We start from the raw sequence: 18897 nt of genomic DNA, 5'->3' as shown, positions 1-18897 counted from the left end.
AAGTAAAACTGACTGGTCCCAGGACTCTAAGAAATGAAAGAACAAAATAAAACTTAACCTATTTTCTGACTGCTTCTTAAAAGAGAATTTCTGGGGAAAGAAAACAGGAAATGATCTCTTCTTTATGCTATTGGTGAAAGACCACAAGTTCTGCCTGGACAGTTAAGCCAAGCCAACTCCATTCCCACAGAAGCACAGCTCTGTAGTGTCACTGTTGTCATTGGGTATCTTTAAATTTGCCTTTTGTGGACTGTTGTTGTTGTTGTTAAACCAAATTGTTGGGAACAGTAGCTCTATCTACTTGGCTTATGGTTTCAGATCCTCCAAACCTGTCTCTCTCCATCCTGGTCTAGATTTGCTGAGATGTAGCTAGAAATGACAAGCAGCAGGAGTCCAACTTGCCAAGTGCTAGAAAGTTCATAAAAGTTAAATTTATTTAATCACTAGGCACTTAGGCATCAGGATCTTTAAAAGAATCCAATGACCAGAGCACTGACCTTCAGTGTTGGAGGGAAATGGAGCTCAAAGAGATCACATGACCAATACTTGGCTGATAAAACAGCCAGTGACAGGTAAAAGCAGCAGATGTTCAGATCTTATCTCTGGGAACTCATATATTTATGAGTGTTTATTTCATTAAGCCATTTCTAGGGACAGAAAAAGGGCACATTTAATGGGCTGAAAAATTCCCACAAGAATCACAAAGTCAGAGATTAGGTATGGGAAAACCATGTTCCCTTTGGCTTGGTCTCCCATCCCTACCCCCATCCACCAGGTTCTAGCCATTCTAGTATGACTCAACCCTGGGATGTCTCCCTCTTCCCTTGTGGTGTTATTTCCTAACTGAAATATTTTTCTAATATATCATTTGAGTTGTTGTCTCATGGATTCATCAGAAAATCATGAGCTCTAAAATGCCTTAAGCAACATTTGTGTATGTGTGTGTGTGTGTGTGTGTGTGTTTTAAGTGGGAGAATTCAAAGACTCTCTCAAAAGCCTAGGTTCTCAATGAGTAAAAATGCCTCCATAAAAGTATAATGGTCAATTAAAAATAAAATCAAGAAATATTGCTCTCTCTTGAACTCTACCCATAAGAAGCAATGCAGATCTAATTTAGAACATGTTACAGTGATAAAAATTCAGCATATGAAGGGGGATAGGTAAACTTCTAATGGGCACTAAAAACCCCAAAGGAGATCCACTCTTTAAACTTCCATGATTGGACCATCTGGTGTTCTCAAGAGCATCTTAGTTTTGTTAAGCACCAACAGCTGGAAATGAAGTATAACCAGATCTCTTTACACAGGACCCACATACAGTAATACCCTGAAGACTAAAGTGCCCAGCGCCCTTCCCAAGCTAAGCATCAGAAATCTTGTCAAATACAAATACACTCTTTAGTATTCCACGCTCATTTGGATACAATTCTATAGCAACATCATTATTTTTGATAAATGCAAACTATAATGTCTCATTGTAAGATAAAACAAAAGGTAAAACCAATAGGAACATTTTTCCAATGGGGGCTCTTTTTCTGGTTGGCTTAAATATGGAAATTTTAAATGCAGGATTTCCTCTGAGATTTTTAGTGATCATTAGGAGTTGCCTCTTCCCCATATGCATGCTGGATTCCTATCTTTGTGACATGCTTCAAATAAGATCCTTGTAATTTCTCATGGGAGGACTTTAGGAGAAAATAACACGTTTTGATTTTACATGTTAGTTAACTATTATGTTTTATGGGACATTTTTATTCTTTAGGATGTAGGCCTTCAGGGGAGTCCTTGAATTGTTTCATATTAAGATAATGTGAATGCTGGTAGGAAACTGTTCCTATTATTGGTAGTCTATTCTCCTAAAGCAAGTGAATCCCATGAGTAAATATGTTGCCTAGTGGCTATTATTCATTGGGAGAAAAAGAAACACTAAAAAAAATAATAATAACGTATACTGTCATGGTGGCAATCATAGACTAATTTGGCAGCAACGTAATGCAGAAGGTAGAAGGGAAGAAGAGCTTGAGAGAGCCAAGTGCTGGGGATGCAGTGATGATGAGGACCTCAAGGATCCATGGTGTATATTCTCTACAGAGAGAGACAGATAATGTGAAAATTGAAAGATAAATAAAAGAATGCGAGTTGTCAGGAAGTCAACAAAAGATTGCAGTAGAGCATTAACCAGAAGAGCGGGAAGGAGGTGAATGCTCCAAATAGGTAAATAATAATAATCAAAAGAAGTACTTTAGTAAGTTAAACTGAAATGCAACTGATGAGAAGCACCTAGCTAAAGTAGGCATGGAGGAGGAACATTGTGATTGTCATGTGCATACAAGGTCACGAGGCAGGAAAATCCTGGAGGAAGCTCTTGAGAAATTGAGAGAAGTCCTTGTGCTTGTAGCCCAGGACTAAAGAATGGGAGGGATATATAGTTGTCTGGGCCTACAGAGGAGATTGGACAGGTCCTGGTCATGGAGCGGGAAAGAAAGAACCTAAGACAGATACACAGGTACATGGCTTAAGCAGAGGATTGTATAAAATGGAGAAGCCAGGAGGGAGCTGGAGTAGGCACTAGATATAGTGTGTGGGGCACAGGACTGGGAAGAAGCCAGATGTCCTGTGGGGACCTGTCCATTTATTTCAAACATAATGTAGAGAGATATCCTACATTTCCTTCATGGACTTTCTTTCCCCTCTTTCCCTCCTGCATCCATTGCACAATAGGGATTAGAGGAAAAAATAACGGGATTCATTAGCATCCTGGAAGTGGGTGTGGGGACACAGATAAATAAAACAATAACCAAAGATTGGGGAAGACTGTGGAAAAGATCCCACAAACAAGGAGGAGACAGCCACTCTCTGCCCATAGATTGAAAGGATTCCTTGAAATATTAATAATACTATCAATCATCATCATAATAATAAAATTAAGAAGTTATATAGATATTGTAAAGTATAGGTACTTTATCAGGTTGAGAAGAGATGGGAATTTAAAGAACTGGAAGGATAACAGGGAAAAGACAGACACAGGGGGCCAATAGAGCAAATGAGAGAGAGAGAGAGAGAGAGGAGAGCCAATTTGGACAAATGAGAGAAGATCCAGTGAGGACAAGCAGAGTAGCTCTGAGTGGCCAAAGCACAGACCACCCTCAAGAGAAGGTGAAGATTATTGAGGAAGCTTGAATACCATGTTTAGCAGTTTGGTTTTAGTCCTGGCAGCAAAGGTCATCATGATGTGACCCTTAGGGCTAACACCCTAGCAGAACCAGGTGGGAAGTATATGGGCAACATTCACCCTTCAGAAGCCTGCCTTCAGATGCCAACACCTGAAAATCATAAGGATAATCCCCAAAGCCATCATATGAACTCCCAGGGATAGTGGGCCTGCAGTTCCTTCTAGAACTTACCATAGCTATATGAGGATGAGTGAAGAAAGAAATAGAATGACTATTTTATAAGTCAATGATAATTTTCCTTGGGTTGGAAAAGACTTTTGGCTCCTATTTTCACCTCTCATGTCTCACACTCTGGTTTGGCACTTTGGGCTCTCCAAAATAAATAGGCAAAGCACTTCATGGACCTTTATCTCCAGACTAAACCTGCTAACAGTGTCCTAGATTATAGATGATGAATGTGCACTTTGCAAGCCGTCACGCTCACATTCTTCAAATATAAAATACTGCCACTTGTTATAAACTAAAATAAGCATTTACAGTTTCCTGAAAATTTTTGAAAGTGCATCAGCAATTATATTTGAATTATAAAGTCAGCTAAAAATTCGAGGCCAGACTGAATTCCAAGGCTGATCCATGGCAGCACATTCAAATCCAGAGGCTGCAGCTGGCCAAGCAGGGAAAGAATAGTTCTCTAAGAGGACAAATTGAGCAAGCTGTTGACAACGACCTCAGGATTGAGTATTGTTCTGAGATTAGTTTAAAGAGAAAAAGAAAAGATTCCTCAAACCCTGAATCATTTATTAGCTTAGGATACGACTGATACAGTTCCCAGCCCAGAAACAGAAGTTCAAATTCTGACGCCCTGGGACGTCTGCTGTCAAGCAGAGTTCAGTGCCAACACCAGTGGATCCACAGAAGGAACAAGATGAATTCCATTTTTACTTCGAATTTCAAGGGGGATTACTTCAAAAAGGAAAGAAAAAACATGCTGAGGCAAGGAAACTGAAATCAATACACCCATGGTGACGGATTCAATTGGAATAAGAAGAAAGTTCATTGGTCTATCAACAAAAAATTCCCTTGCTTTAAGATGATATTTTGAGAGCATCAATCTTATGGACTACTCATACAGCCATAGAACTACACTTGGGTTGCTTTATCCAGGAGAAATGATAGATTCGTCTCGCTATGAGTTATCACCCGGCTCCTCTTTTGATCCATGACAAACTCAGGCAATACAGAGTTCAGTCTTACAGTAGCAAAGAAAAGAATGTAATTCTGATGGAGAGAGACATAGTTGGTGTTATTATCATTACTATTGAAATGAATCAAAGTCTTAATTAAAACAGATATTTGGTATTTTATTCTCAAACAAAGTTTATTCTTCTCAACAAACAAACCTTGAATTATCAAGAAGTTAAGGCTTGCATATTGCAACTGTTTTTGTATGTTTTTCTTTCAGAACTTTAAAAAAAATAGTGAAAGAGTTTTTTTTAAGCACAGGACTAATTTGGAGGATTTGAAAAACCACATACCTACCAGCCTTTCATAAGTGGGTACACCTCTTCATAAGCCTTCCTGGTATGTGGCATGGGTACTCTGATTCCCAGATGATGGGGTAACTCTTGTTCAAATTAATCTTGGAGGTAACTGGGGCAATGTTTGGTGAAAGCCCTGTAAAATAGGTCACCTACTACAAGTGTAAGAAGAGAAGTTCGTCAAAGGGTAGCCAGGAGCAAGAACGTATCACAATTCTGAGAGAAGAGGATTTAGTGATTGTTACACAAGGAAACTGTGTCCAAAGACCCTTTCAGAGGGCTTAAGAAAGGAGTCTTTGTTGGTGGGAGTGATTGGATCTGCCTCTGTTGCCTTCTTTTACACATCCCTGTATCCTGTGACAAACCAAGCACGCTGTTTAGAGAGGTGAATGTCATGTGATACAGCTTAATGGAAACAAAGACACAAGGTTGGTGTTCTGTTCCCCATTTCTGCCCTACTTGGTGTATTACACTTTAAACATTGCCATGCACCCTGTTCTGGGCTCAGCTAATGCCCAGGCAAAGTCACATGACCTGGAAAGGGTCCTCAGGACCTGCTTCAATCTGTGTCTGTTATTTTTATTAAACTAATCACTCTGTTACCCCATTTTTACTTTTATTACCTGACTTAACTGTTTCTCAGAAGACATCTGACCTCAGGAAGTAGATGTGTTTTAATCTTGTGTGCTGTCTTTTAGTGAAAAATCATTTTGAAAATAGCCTTCAAATTGAATTGTGTCAATGTTTGTTCACCAAAGTTTATTTTTAAAATGGAGCATAATTTTCCTTTTGAAACCAAGTTTAGAAATAGGTACACTTTGAACATAGGTGTTTTATTTGGCAGGGGGCATTATATTATTATGTTCCTGGTTTCCATGCTCATTTTAGGCAATGATTAAGGTCATGATTTAACCCTTTTAGGGGAGACATAGAATTCTACATTACGAGAGTAATGCTTAAGAGCTCATATTTACGTAACCTCTCAGATACTTTAAAATTACTATTTTGTGCAATTTCCTTCCCATAGATAGTCCCTTCACCTGGTTGGAACACAGAGCCTACACTTTGATTATTGTGACTTTGCAATTAAATCTAGTAGTAGATCCATTTCTCAGGTGACAGGGCTTAGGGATACAGAGCTGCAGGATCTGTCCAAAATCAGGTAGCCAACTTTGTCAGAACTAGGTGTTTTTAAAGAGCTGACAACTCCATATATATATCAGGTTATATATATATCAGGTTACAACTTAGTCTCAACAATGAAAAAAAATAATTAAAATACAAGCGTGGTCAAATAATTTTCCAAAGGAGAACACTTTATAATAAAATGTTCAGCATCAATTCAGTATAGCAGCAGTGTAGTAGCTCTCAACTGGGCACAATTTTGCCCTCAGGGACAATATTTTCAATTGTTACAACCGAGGGTGGGGGAAGGTCCTACTGGCATATCATGGGTAGGTGCCATGGATGCTGATAAACATCCCACCAGGCACAGGATAGCACCCAAAACAAACATCATCTGGGCCGAAAGTCAAAAACCCTACAGATGTTAAAAGCTGTATTGGTTCACTGTGATGGTATATTTGCATTAATAAATAAATAAAATAATGCAAAATTTTTAAAAAGCACAAGATGAAAAGTAGGATCATTCAGAAGAATAAGGCAATTGCTGCTTTACAGTGTTCATTAAAATTCGGGCAGTCACTCAACTGAAATCCAGGATACCTAATTTTAAGACCATTTCAGAAGCAATTAACTGTTTATAATAGTTCAGCAAGGGACACTTCCTGTGGGTTTATTATTTGATGGACGTTCCAGAGTGAGAGTGACATAGGACATACTTGCCCTGTATCAGAAAATTCTGCTCTGATGACAAATGTCCTAGGAATGTGAGTTTTGTTCCTTCCCAATCCTCAGGCAGATGTTTTGTAAGGAAGTCTGGGATCTGCTGCAATACAACTGAGCCATGGAGAGCCACTGCTTCATGTTGGGTTGATCATGAGAATATTTCTTCCCTCTGAATCATCCCTTCCTTTTACAGATTGGGAACACTTATAAGAGATAAAAGAAGGGCTTAGTCCCAAAGCCCTCTGAATGTTTGGACTTTTTAAGGAAGGTCAAAAAGGCCACCAATTAAAGGCAGTTATGGACTAAATTCAAAATGTTCATATTTTTACTTCATTCCAGTAAAAGTCTCTCTCCAAAATATTCGGTCCCATGAAGGAATGAAGGAATGATAGATATTTTATTTTCTCTCATAAATGTTGGCAATACTTCACTCCTACATGTCTGAAGTTGTTTGCCAAGTACTTTGATATCTGTGAATATGGCTATAAGGCTTAAAACAAGAGCAATGATAACTCATGCTAATTATTCAGCTTGTGTATTAATGCTTGACAAGAGCAAGAAGAACTTTGTCTTCCTTGATTACGGTTGTAAAACTTAAGAAACCCAACAGGAAGTAGAAGATCTGTGTTCTTCAAAATGAAATTTCCAATTCACAGAGTTTGCATCTAAATCATCAGGATCACTCTGTAGATGAGGTGCTCACCTTTGCTGACTTCCCGGTCTATTCAGAACCTGGTCAATCTGGGTCTGGCTTATCCCTCCTACCAGGACTGTGGTTCTTCCCCTTTTCAGTATTGGCAGTGAGTCTGAAATAGGATGAAAATCATTATCCGGCGCCTGGTTTATGCACTTCCTCAATATACAAGATAAAATTTGAACAATTCAAACATTTCTGTAAGTCAAGATGTTCTTGCTAGGTCCCAACAGAAGTTTTGGTACAAATACGGGCCGGGGCATCATGCTGAATGCCTAGAAGTTCTGATGAAATGTGAGGTCTTGTAATAAACTGAATATTAATGAAATTATCTGGACTTTACCAAGCAATGATTTTGGTTTAAGGATGGGGAGTAAAACAACCAAGTGGCTAGACATTTCATTCAATGTCTAGCTCCTTAAGAAGTGGGTCTGGCATAACAAGTCCATACCTTCTCTTCAGTTCATACCTTGGAAGACAGAAATTTCCTTTGAAAAACCAAATGGCAGAGTCTAGAGAAGGAAATGACATGAGGCTGACCATTTGGACAGGCAGCAAAGAACTTAGGAGAAGTTGCCAAAAATGCTTGGGATAGCAGCTTCCTCTCTGCAAGTCAGGTTTCCCACTAAGCTGTTTACATTAGCCACATGTTTACCTTCTGCCTACACTCAGCCCATACTTTTCAGAGGGGTCCAGGCTGAGGACTAACTTTGCACTGTGAAGGATTTGGATGTCTTGGTCAGATCTAGGCAAGACTCAGACATCAGATTGATACCAGCCTTCCCTCTTGCCTGAGGCCCTGGGATCAATCCCCAGCACTGCAAAAACAAAAACAAACAAACAAACAAAAAACCAAACCTCTACTTTGTCAGAAAATAAGCCCCATATTGTAAATCCTCCATAACTGATTTTCTTTAAAGGAGGTTACATTCAAGTTGATGGGCAGGCAGTTAATATTCAGCTCAGTTCTACCTTCTAATGAATTTGTGCCAAAATTCAGAATATAACATTACAGCATCTACAAAAGAATAAAATAAAGTTCAGAAAGAAAACGAGCAATGTAGGACTCTGCTCCTTAAGTTTCATTCTTCACAGAAATACAGACTGCATAATACTATGACACAAATACCTGCCACTAATTCCATCCACCTGTGACAGTGTTCAGGTGACAATATTAACAGATGTGTTTGTTGGAATTTAGATCCTCCCTCATCTTAAGATGTTGTTAATGGGATGATTTCCACTTTATTTTCTAGAATGAATTCTTCCCCCTTAGTTAATCTTGAAAAAAGTGTTAAGGATAGGTTTTGGAATTTCATCAAAATTCCCAAATGATAATTTTTGCTCTCAATTTTCTCCTCCTCAAAGCCATTTAATCCAGCAACTAATGAACAAATATATAGGATGACTTGAGATTGATAATTTCTATCTCTATGGCTTATTCAAAAGTAATAAACAAAATTAGCAGGAAAATAATAGAAAAGTTAAAGAAAAATATTTAATGGCCAAATTTCTGGTTAATTTTCATAGATCAGAAATTCAGTTCTGAAGGGGAATTCAGTATTGTCAGTGGAATCTTTTGAGTCCAGTGTTCATTTAATCTCCACAAGGAAGGTAATATCATGAGGTACAAATGAGGCAACAGAAAGCTAGCGCAATCAGGAACCAGGTCATTTTCTCCTGAAAAACTGAACTCTTGGCTTTTCACACTGCTGCGCAAGAGCTGGGTCCATGTGCTACAAGGTCATGTGTCATCTTGCATCTGGGTATCCCTCTTGGAAGGAATCCTCTGTGCATCTTACCTGCCTCTTAGCAGAAGCAGCTCTGTGCAGAGACAGGACTTCCTGTGAGTAATTTCATTTTTCCATATGCACGGTAGTCAGCTGAATCCAGGTCCAGGAAGAGACCAGGAGCTCTGCATTCCTATTAACTCCTCAAGTGATGTAAGAGCTGCTGAGCCAGGAAGATGAACCACACCTTAATCAGCAATAACTATTTAAAGAGCAATGAGTTGAAGTTCCAGGATAGGATTTTAGGATAAGAGGCCAAAAGGACTGACCCTTTTCAAAGATTAAACTTGGCTCCCCTAAAGAAATTCCTCCAGTGAATTGTGCAACCATTTGCAAAATGCTGCAGGGACTAAACTAGTACACCCTTCTGGTTGCTGTTTATTTCACCAGTGGGCTTGGGGTTCTCTGCCCATACACAGGTCCATGGAAGAACACAGCTGTTTTGTTTGAACAGACTGGTTTCAAAGTTTGAGCTTGCACACAAAGGGCTTATCACCAACACCAGCCTTTCTCTGACAGCTGTTTTCTTTCCCAGCCCCAGGGCTCTGGTCGGAGGAAGGGAAAGGCTTGCTGAAGAAAGAAGCAGGGTATCAGCAAGCTGCAAGAGATGCCTGAAGATCTGAGAACTCTCTCACACACACCTATGCCCACACCCAGTTCGATCCTTGCACATGATTAATTATAGAATAATGGGCTGTATAAATCTATCATTTTTGTGCCTAAAAGCTGGTGTAGAAGCAGGAACTAAATTACTGCCTATAATAAAAAAGGGAATTTCTATAAATTGTTAGGACAGATTTTAAAGTCCTTCAGAAAAGGCTGCTTGTGGGAAGGTGTGTTCTTGATTGAACAAACCTGTATCCCAGGAGCGTGAGGTTGGCCACATGAAATCAGTGCGAGGTATGTGAGTGCCACATCTAGCAGAACTGATAAAAATCAGGGTCGTTGTCAGCTGTATAAATTGAGAGGAAGAGGCGCCTTCAGAGACTTCCTTTGGGGAAGGCTGGTTTTGTGCTGGTGAACTGCTCCCCCTGGTGGATCTGGAATTGCCGTGTCTGCGACTCCATCCTGTAGGGAACAAACAGGCTCTGGAGAGAAGCTGGTAGTTTTCGTACAGAGACGTATCTTTTAGGAAGAAAAAAAAAAAAAAAAACAAAAAACTTCCAGGCACCAAAAAATATATTGCACACCAGATTCGGCCCCTGACTAATTCTGATCATGAACCTCCTGCAGATTACAGAGCGTTTGTCTTTTTTACATCGTCCTGTGTGTTCTCATTTATTATGGTTGTTTAGACATCGTGACTCTGTATTGATTTGAGAGGTGTGAAAAACTCTTAAGTTCTGTAGTTTATTTTATTCCCCTTTAAAAGTAATTCCGGACATTTCTAAGGGGAAAACGACTCACAAAGGGGAGTGCATTTTGTTGTGAAATCATTTGTTTCCCTCACTTCCTGTCTACTTTGGACTCCTCTCTCTCTCTGAAGTGGTCATGTTGACTATGGGTAATTTATGCTTAGATCCTTGGTTCTACATATCTGCTCCAAGATAAAGACCAGTTTTATGATTTTCGGAGGGCCAAATTTATATCTTCATTATATATTTTAGTGCCAACGTAAATTATTTGTGTTCTTGTTTTCATTAGAGATATTTTCTGTGCACCCTGCCATGCACATGGAGAGGAGATTGTACAGGTCAGGCAGAGATGAAAATCTATGGCAACTCTCTCACTCTTTCGAACATTCTGCAACGAGTCACATTGCAGCCTCAGTCCAAACAGTTTATAAGCTAAATAAGGAGGTATTTTAAATATTTATTTAACAAGACATATTTTAAATAACCTACATATGTAAATAGAGCGTTCTTAGCCTGTACATTATTGCCAGGTCGATTCTCATGTTCTGATATATAATTAATTACCGGTTTATTCCTCTGTAAACCTAAGCAGGGAATAATTCAGCGATGCCAGGTCACTGATGTCAGCAAAATTGTAATACCCTCCTGTCAGTGGGATCTGTGAAAGAGAAATTGAGATTGTAAAATCTGTGGTGGTGGGTGCCAAATTGTGTCCAAAAGACAAGTTCCTATCTCCATTTTAGTTACTTTCTCCCCATGTCTAGACATTTTCTCTGTGCTACTTTGGTGGGCTTAGAATGCACATTTTCTAAGTTTAAAACAAACTCAGAAACCAGGATAAGTGTGACCTATGTATTTTACAAAGTAGTCACCTAAAGTAGATGTATGCCATGTACATTGTAAATAACACTGTTATATGTAGAAACAATAAAAGCACAGATACCGATCATTTGGGCATTTCTTGGTCATTGAAAATGTAAATGTTTTATGCATACTCCATGAATATTTTTAATGCTTAAGCAAAATCTATGCACTCATTTTAAATTTTCTGAAAGGAAAACATAGTCATACATTTTCTTTTCCATTAGAAATGGGCTTAGTCTTAAATATTTCAGCTGAAAACTTCTAAGGAATGTAATTCTAAACTTTAAAGTTGTCACGAACATAGAAAACTCAGAAAGAAAAAGTAAACACAAAATTGTGTCTTGTCCTCTTACACTTAATTTCTGATTATATGAAATAAGGTGATTTTGGGTCAGGCTTTGTAGTTCTACAAATGTGTTTCTTCTACACATAATGCATATAGTTTGCCAAGAGCCCAACTCAAAGTTTTAATTCCTAACTCTGTGAATAAGCTCATCAACTGGGTTCTGACCAAGGGCTTATTGATATCAATTACCCTGGTCCATATCCAGATCATTTAGAAAATTTAGTGTGGAAAATCATTTAAAATGATTGTTTCATGCTGTCATGACTACCAACTCTTTAGTTAACTAACATTTTCCTTATCACGCGACTTTTCACCACATTTTTAAATGTTCCAAGTCTAACTTGGAACAGATCTTTTGCTATCCTGCATCAGGAAGAAACACTAAAACTTTGAGAAAATTAATAGTGTCAACAACAATAACAGCAAAAGGTAGATAAATGATCACTGGAAGCATTTTAAGATACAAAATCTGTTTATTAATTCTATTATTCCAGAGTTTAAACTATGTGCCATTTTTCTAGTGAATGTGTCTAGTAAGATGTAAATTGGTCATAACAGCTTTTGAACAGAGCACTGTCATGATGTTAGTGGAAGAGAGAAATTAAAGGTTATAATTGACTGATATATCTGTCCTACACATTCACTCTCTAACTAGCCTTAGGAGGTGGTGGCTGTGGGGATGATTTCAGTTCACAGAAACAGGGGATCAAGAAATCACATTTAAAGAAATTGAGAGAAATCTTTAGATTTGCTCTAACTAAGACATTTTTTTTAAAAAATCCAATGTTGAATCCTCCTATCATATGGGAAAAATAATTCTCTCCTAATGATAAATGCTGACAAAAAGAAAATCATTATAATCTTTTCATTAAATATTATGGTGATTGATACCTCTCTTTCTATAAATGTTCTTTTGAAAAGTCCTGCTACAGCTGGGGTACATAAACTTCTCTCTATTCCTCCTTCTTTGGGCAGATAAAATGTTGGAAATGTATGGGAGTTCATAACCCACTTGAATCTAATGTATGAAATATGATATGTCAAGAGCTTTGTAATGTTTTGAACAACCAATAAAAAAATAAAAAATAAATAAAGTTTAAAAAATGCACATAAGAAGACCTGGAAATGGGAAGAAAAGATGGCTCACTGACTACGAATCCAGAGACACAAGGCCAAACAACAAGGAGAGTTTTCTGATTTTTCACTTTAGCTCATATGTCTCAGACTTGGAGCTCAAGGATCCGAACATAATAGTGGGTACAGACAAGAAAGACTCTCCGCTCCAAAGCTGACTCTGTCATTCTAGCCAAAGGCTCAGAAATGGAGCAACCCAGCAAGGGAGAAAAAAAATATGGTTCTACTGCAGCCAAGCATCACAAAACCAAAAAATGATGTCAGATGGGACTGAATGAGGAGCAGGGTCTTTCATTCTTTACCAGTAGTAGAGAACCCCAACTTAGAGGTGCCATTGGAGGCCATGCAAGGAGCAGTTAGACACCCCTATCCTCCTGCAAAGGGAAGTATTAGTGAAGGTCTAGGTGGGAGCTGGAACTCCAATACTGGCTCAGTAATATTGAGCATCTTCTCTCTTTGGTACCAACAGAAGCTGAGTAAAGAATCTAGACTTCTGCTCCACCTAGCAGTGATGGGAAAGCATCCTCCTTCCTCTGACAAATGGTACAAGAGGAAATCAGCTGAAAATAAGGTAAAAACCAGCTCAGTTTCATAATATAATATCCAAATGTCCAGATTTCTATAGAAACATCATGCCAAGAACAGGAGAGAGCTCAAACTCAATGAAACTATATATATATTTCAACATCTATAGGTGTTGAATTATCTAACAAGGATTTTAGAATTATCTAACAAGGATTTTGAAGCATCCAACACAAAAGTGATACAATGAGCAATCACAAACATCTTGAAACTGATGAAATAGAAAAGAAGTGCACTGAGGTGGGATGCAAGGTGCTCTACCACTGAGTCATATCCTCAGTTCTGCCATGTTTTATTTTGTATTTTGAGACAGGGTCTTACCAAGTTGCTGAGGCTGGCCTTGAACTTCGATCCTCCTGCCTCAGCATCCCCATTAGCTGGGATTAGAAGTGTGTGCCACATAGCCCTATTAAAGTCAAACTTTTGAGAATCAAAGACAAAAACCAAAAATTCAACCCACATAACTTTCAAAAGGTAAATGGTTAAACAGATTGTGATAGGTTCATATCAATAAAACAACTGTCTATTGATACATGCAACAATCTGGATAAATTTCCAGAGCATTATAGAGGGTACTAAAACTAATTTAAAAATGTTACATAGTACATGATTCCATTGATAAAACATTATTAATAGGATAACATTATAGAATGGATGTCAAATTATGGGTTGAAATTGAGTAAGAGGGAGGAAACTGGTGTAGCACTAGGAGAAAAATAAGAAGAATCATTGTGGTGATAGAAAAATAATCCTTATTATAATCATCAATTTCAGTATCTGGTTTGTTTGTTGCAAGATGTTAGCACTGGGAGAAAATGGATAAAGGGTCATTATTTCTTACAACTACGTGTAAATCAACAATAATCTAAAAATTAAATTTTAATTTAAAACAAGCCCTGCAAGGCTTAAAATCTAAAAATTAAATGATTTTGAGTGTCACATGAATCTTATGCAACCTTAGACAAGCATTCAGTCACTCTGAATCTACTTCCTTGCCATTTAAAGGGCATCATGATACCTGCCCTGTGTATTTCACCATCTGTTATCAGGATGAAAGGAAAATGAAATAATGATTAGGAGTGTGCTTGGTAACTCCTCAAGCACTGCAGGAAAAAGAAATAAACATTGATAAAACACTGTGTGCTGGCCTCTAAGCCATGCTAAATGTGCTTCCTACTTTATATCTACATGGTTGTATTTTATATGAAACTTAAAAACATGGCTCCTGTACCTAAATGGCAGAACACATGATATTTAAGGAGAACTACTAAAGAGAGATTCTTATCTGTCACCATGTTCAGGGTCTATAGAAACTCCTGTCAAAATCCCTGACATTCAACACTCTGAAACTCCAGATAGCATCTCAGTCTTCTGCCTTTAACATGCTAAGACAAACCTCCCATCTCAGTCCCTTACCTTCCTTTACCTTGCGTTCTGCACTCAGCTTAAGGTATTGAGCTGCCACCAACATGCAGCCTCCCTTGCTTTGCAGTCGTGCTTTGTATCACTTGCTTTCTGGAGGAGAATCAGGGTAAGGGGCTTGCTTCTTTGTCTCTGTATGACAGACACCTCCCTGATACTGTGCCTCTAGGACTGGAAAGACAAGAGTTTGCAGCACACACACACACACACACACACACACACACACACACCCTATATAACTGTTCATATATATCTAAATGTATCTATATATACAGACAAAAATAAATTAAAATACACATATATTTTATAAGTAGATAATATTTCATTTATTTTCACCATTTTCTAATTGAGGAAATATTAGTAAACTACAGAGTACATACAAATCTGTCAATTTCAAATACTTAGGAAACATTTAAGTATCAAAGAAATAAAAACTCCATTGTATACATTTTTCATTCTTTCTTTCTTTCTATTTTTTTTTTTTTTGTGTGTGTGTGGCAGTACTGGACTAGAACCCAGATTGCTGTACCAGTTAGGCATGTGCTTTACTACTGAGTTTTATTCCAAGCCCACTGTTTATTTTTTATTTTATTTTATTTTTTGGTTTTTGCCATGAAACTCTACTAAATGAACATCCATTTATTGGTTTATTTAATCATTTGTTTAGTCATTACTTTGTTCATTTCATCAGTATTCAACAATAACCTATCACCCATTTATTGCTATGCTAGATCCCAATAATAAGACTATTAAGAAATATAATCCAGAGAGAGCCACATGGAACCAATAATGATAGGAATGTTGGTCAAGGCAGCAATACACGAGTGTGTCATGGGAGCCCAGAGAGGGAAGCCACTCAACTTCAGAACCATCAGTTTACCTACACAGGGTGGCACACTCAGATGCCTGCAGGGGTCAGGCATGTGACAAACTCCAGTGAAGGAGAGTAGAAGGAATTGCTCTGATCAAGTCTGTTCAATAAATGTAAAGAAGTAGATCATTCACACATTTATATATTCTATATCTTTCAGGGAGTAGGAACATTATCCCAAGGAATGATGATAATGTGTAAGTTCTACTTTCGACATTTATCAGACAACTGACCATCTGTCATCATGCCCTGTAAAACCCTCTCAGTACAAAATCCCCAATGTCTCCTCAACACAAGTAATAGCATCCTGTTTCATTTTCCTTCTTCCTCTCTTGTCCTCCATAGTTCTCTCCATTCAGAGCAAGGCTGAATGTGTCAGTAAGGTTGGGCAATATCTGTACATAGTGACATCCCTCGTCACTCAGTTGAAACTAAAGTCTTTACGTTGGTTCAAAACCCCATCTCCTGGCTAAATATTATTATATCTTCAAGATTACTTTTTTAAAAATGTAAATGGCTGCCTCTGTGCTGGAAAATTCTCTGGGTTGATAGTGGAATAGGCAACAGGAAATAACCCAGGAGAGAGAAGGAGGCCTTGTGGAAAATGAAGACCTAAGATGTTTTTCCTTAAGATGAGCCTTAGTCATTTTAAACAGGAGACTTTTACACCAGGTTTACAATTTAGAAGAACTAGCCTTGCTGAAGTTTGGAAGATGTGTTAGTCCAAAGTAGAGTTAAGGTGACTGGAAATGCAAATACATATGAGGCTACTTTTGTAACACTAATGAGAAGAATCTGAGCAAAGATAAGCATTCCAAACCAAAGCATGAAAATAAATGATCATTGAGCATCACCGGGTGTGTTTCATCTTATTTAGTAGCTGACATGGCTATACATAAGCTTTTATAATCCACTCCTGCTCTCTTGCAAAATGGAGAATAGAATCTCACTTTTGTCTTTGAGATTGTTCTTTGAGAAAAGAAATATAAATTAAAGTGGTCTTCAAAAATGCAAAGGTAATAGATTTCTGGAAACTAGACAGAGATCGCTGCAGCTCATCTTATGTCCCTACAGTTCTAGCTTACTGTCCCCATATGTAATCTGGTGTCTCTTCACTTTTAACCTTACTTCATGGGCCATTCTGAACATTTATTATCTCCTTGTGAAAAAGGGCTATCTATTATCAGTTCTAAATCTCTTCTAATTTCTATGTATGATCCATTGTCCTGTAATCTGTTTATATCTGAAAATAGAACAAAGGTATGATCTCAACACAACCTCTGGTGATTAATTTTATTACTTTTTTTTTCCAACTGAACAGACACATAATAAATAAGAAAAGCTTTAATCTGTGAAAGAACCCTCAAATAGACCCTTCAACCTTTTATAATACATGCTAACCCAGAATGAAGCAGAGCCCCCTCCTTCACACTTTCAGCCCAATAGTCTTTTGGTTGAAGAAGTAAATCTAATTAAAGTAGCAGGGGATACTGAAGCTGTTTTGTGAGTTAGAGAAGCTGCCTCTGCGTATCTTTCACTACTGATTGGGCTCACAAGATGGAAAATTCTGTAGACTGCTAGGTAAAGTGCTCTCAATGTTGCTGGAACATCTGCTTTTCTTTGTGTAAAATCTCTTCCACAGGGTGATCGAAGATTTTTATTCTAATTGAATTCGTAGTTAATTCCAGATGAAGAAGAGATTCTTTTTTTTTTTTTTTTTTTTTTTTTTTTGCTGATGCTGCTTAAATCAGGGGTCTCAGGCCCACTGCTCCAAGCTCAATTAATTTTCTCAAAATTAATCAAAAGAAGTGGTGAGTGGTTGGCTCAATGAGCCTCTATTTGTTGATATTTTTAGGACAGAAGGGAAATTTTAGATGCATTTGATTCTTGGTTTGGTCTTTCAAATCCTGAATGATCAAGATTGAAGGGCAGCCTCCTGTTTCTGAAATGCAATGTTTCTAACTCAGTAAACAAGGACACAGATGGGTCTTGGTTTGAAGATGGCTTAAACACCCTCCTTATGAATGAGTACCTGGGTTAATTGATCATAATGAATATGTTTATGACCCTAAACCATCTCAAGGAAACTAAAGAGTCTTATGCCTTCCAATATTTATTACAACATTTACTAAGCAAATTAACAAATAGATGAACAAAAGAAAGGCTAAAATATAAAGCATATAGTTCTCCAAGTGTCCTTGACATTTCACCTGCTTGATTCTCTTTTGCTTATGACAATGGCCTTTGGGAAACCACTGTTTCCATGAGCTCAGGTTTTAGATGTTATGAAGTAAGGAAAAACTATTAAATTATAATAATTTTCTTTTCCAATAAACCTTGATAAGTGAAAGAACCACTCTATCTTCTCCCTGCTACAAAATTTTATTTGGAACTCTAAAACAGAAACTAAAATTAGAACCTTGAACTACAAGACAGATAAGAAGCAAATTTGTGACCTTCACAGCTAATCAGGTGGTTAAAATCTATCCTTGTTTCCTTCCAGGGTCACTTAATAGAAAAATTCCCATTTTCCTAGGCTATGGATAAAGATAAAGAGCTCTTCTTTCCTCCCAGAAGTCAAGTAGAGATGTCCATCAAAAACCATGGGCAACAGACCTTCCTGTATGTAATCTTTGCATTTTCAAAAGTGCTGAAATTGATTAATCCTTGCTAAAGTTTGACATTTCTAATCACATTTAGACCCAAAGCAAAAATTTTAACTCTTGGTCCTTGAGAGTTCTACCCTGATCTTCCAGCTGAGTTATTTGTCTGAGGTCTGGACTCCTTTATTTCCAGCATACATTTTTATCTGTCATTGAAATCTTTAAAAATTTCTTGCAACTTTTATAAACATGCTCTCTCTCCAGCTGTCTACTGTTTATCAAGCTATTCAAGGTCAGAATATGACCAATTTTTTTTATTTATAATACTCAGTAGATACTCAGTAAATTATTTTTAATTATTGAGTTCAAATAGTTATATTAGATTTAATGGGAAAAATGCATTTCTGTTATTTAGCCAATGTTGCAAGCCATCATATCCAATAATGAGAAATGTTGGCTATGTTAGTTCAAACTAAATAAGAAAAGAAAGAGCTATCTCCAACTAAGAGCAGATTGTTTCCAATTTGTCTCTATTATAAATAATAGAGTGGTATGGTGGTCTACTCCTATATTTCCAGCAATTTGGGAAACTAAAGGAGGAAGATAATAAGTTCAAGATCTACCTCAGCAACTTAGTGAGATCCTGTCTCAAAAAGTAAAAGGACTTGGGATATGATA

At 37.6% G+C, this 18897-nt stretch overlaps 1 long non-coding RNA gene across 1 annotated transcript in view; it reads right to left on the bottom strand.

Annotated features, from left to right (window-relative positions):
• The window catches only part of LOC144378021 (uncharacterized), a 71561-nt gene extending 61929 nt beyond the window's left edge, over positions 1 to 9632 (bottom strand). The window contains exons 1-2 of the long non-coding RNA XR_013439451.1: positions 9055 to 9632; positions 7262 to 7364 (exon numbers count right to left, since the gene is read on the bottom strand). This is a non-coding gene — a long non-coding RNA (uncharacterized LOC144378021). The remainder of the gene's footprint in view (positions 1 to 7261; positions 7365 to 9054) is intronic.
• Positions 9633 to 18897: the final 9265 nt, after the last annotated feature.

The sequence above is a fragment of the Ictidomys tridecemlineatus genome, chromosome 5 (assembly GCF_052094955.1).
Source record: "Ictidomys tridecemlineatus isolate mIctTri1 chromosome 5, mIctTri1.hap1, whole genome shotgun sequence".
NCBI lineage: Eukaryota > Metazoa > Chordata > Mammalia > Rodentia > Sciuridae > Ictidomys > Ictidomys tridecemlineatus.
The sequence above is the reverse complement of the archived record's forward strand: the minus strand, read 5'-3'. Positions and strand labels throughout refer to the sequence as shown.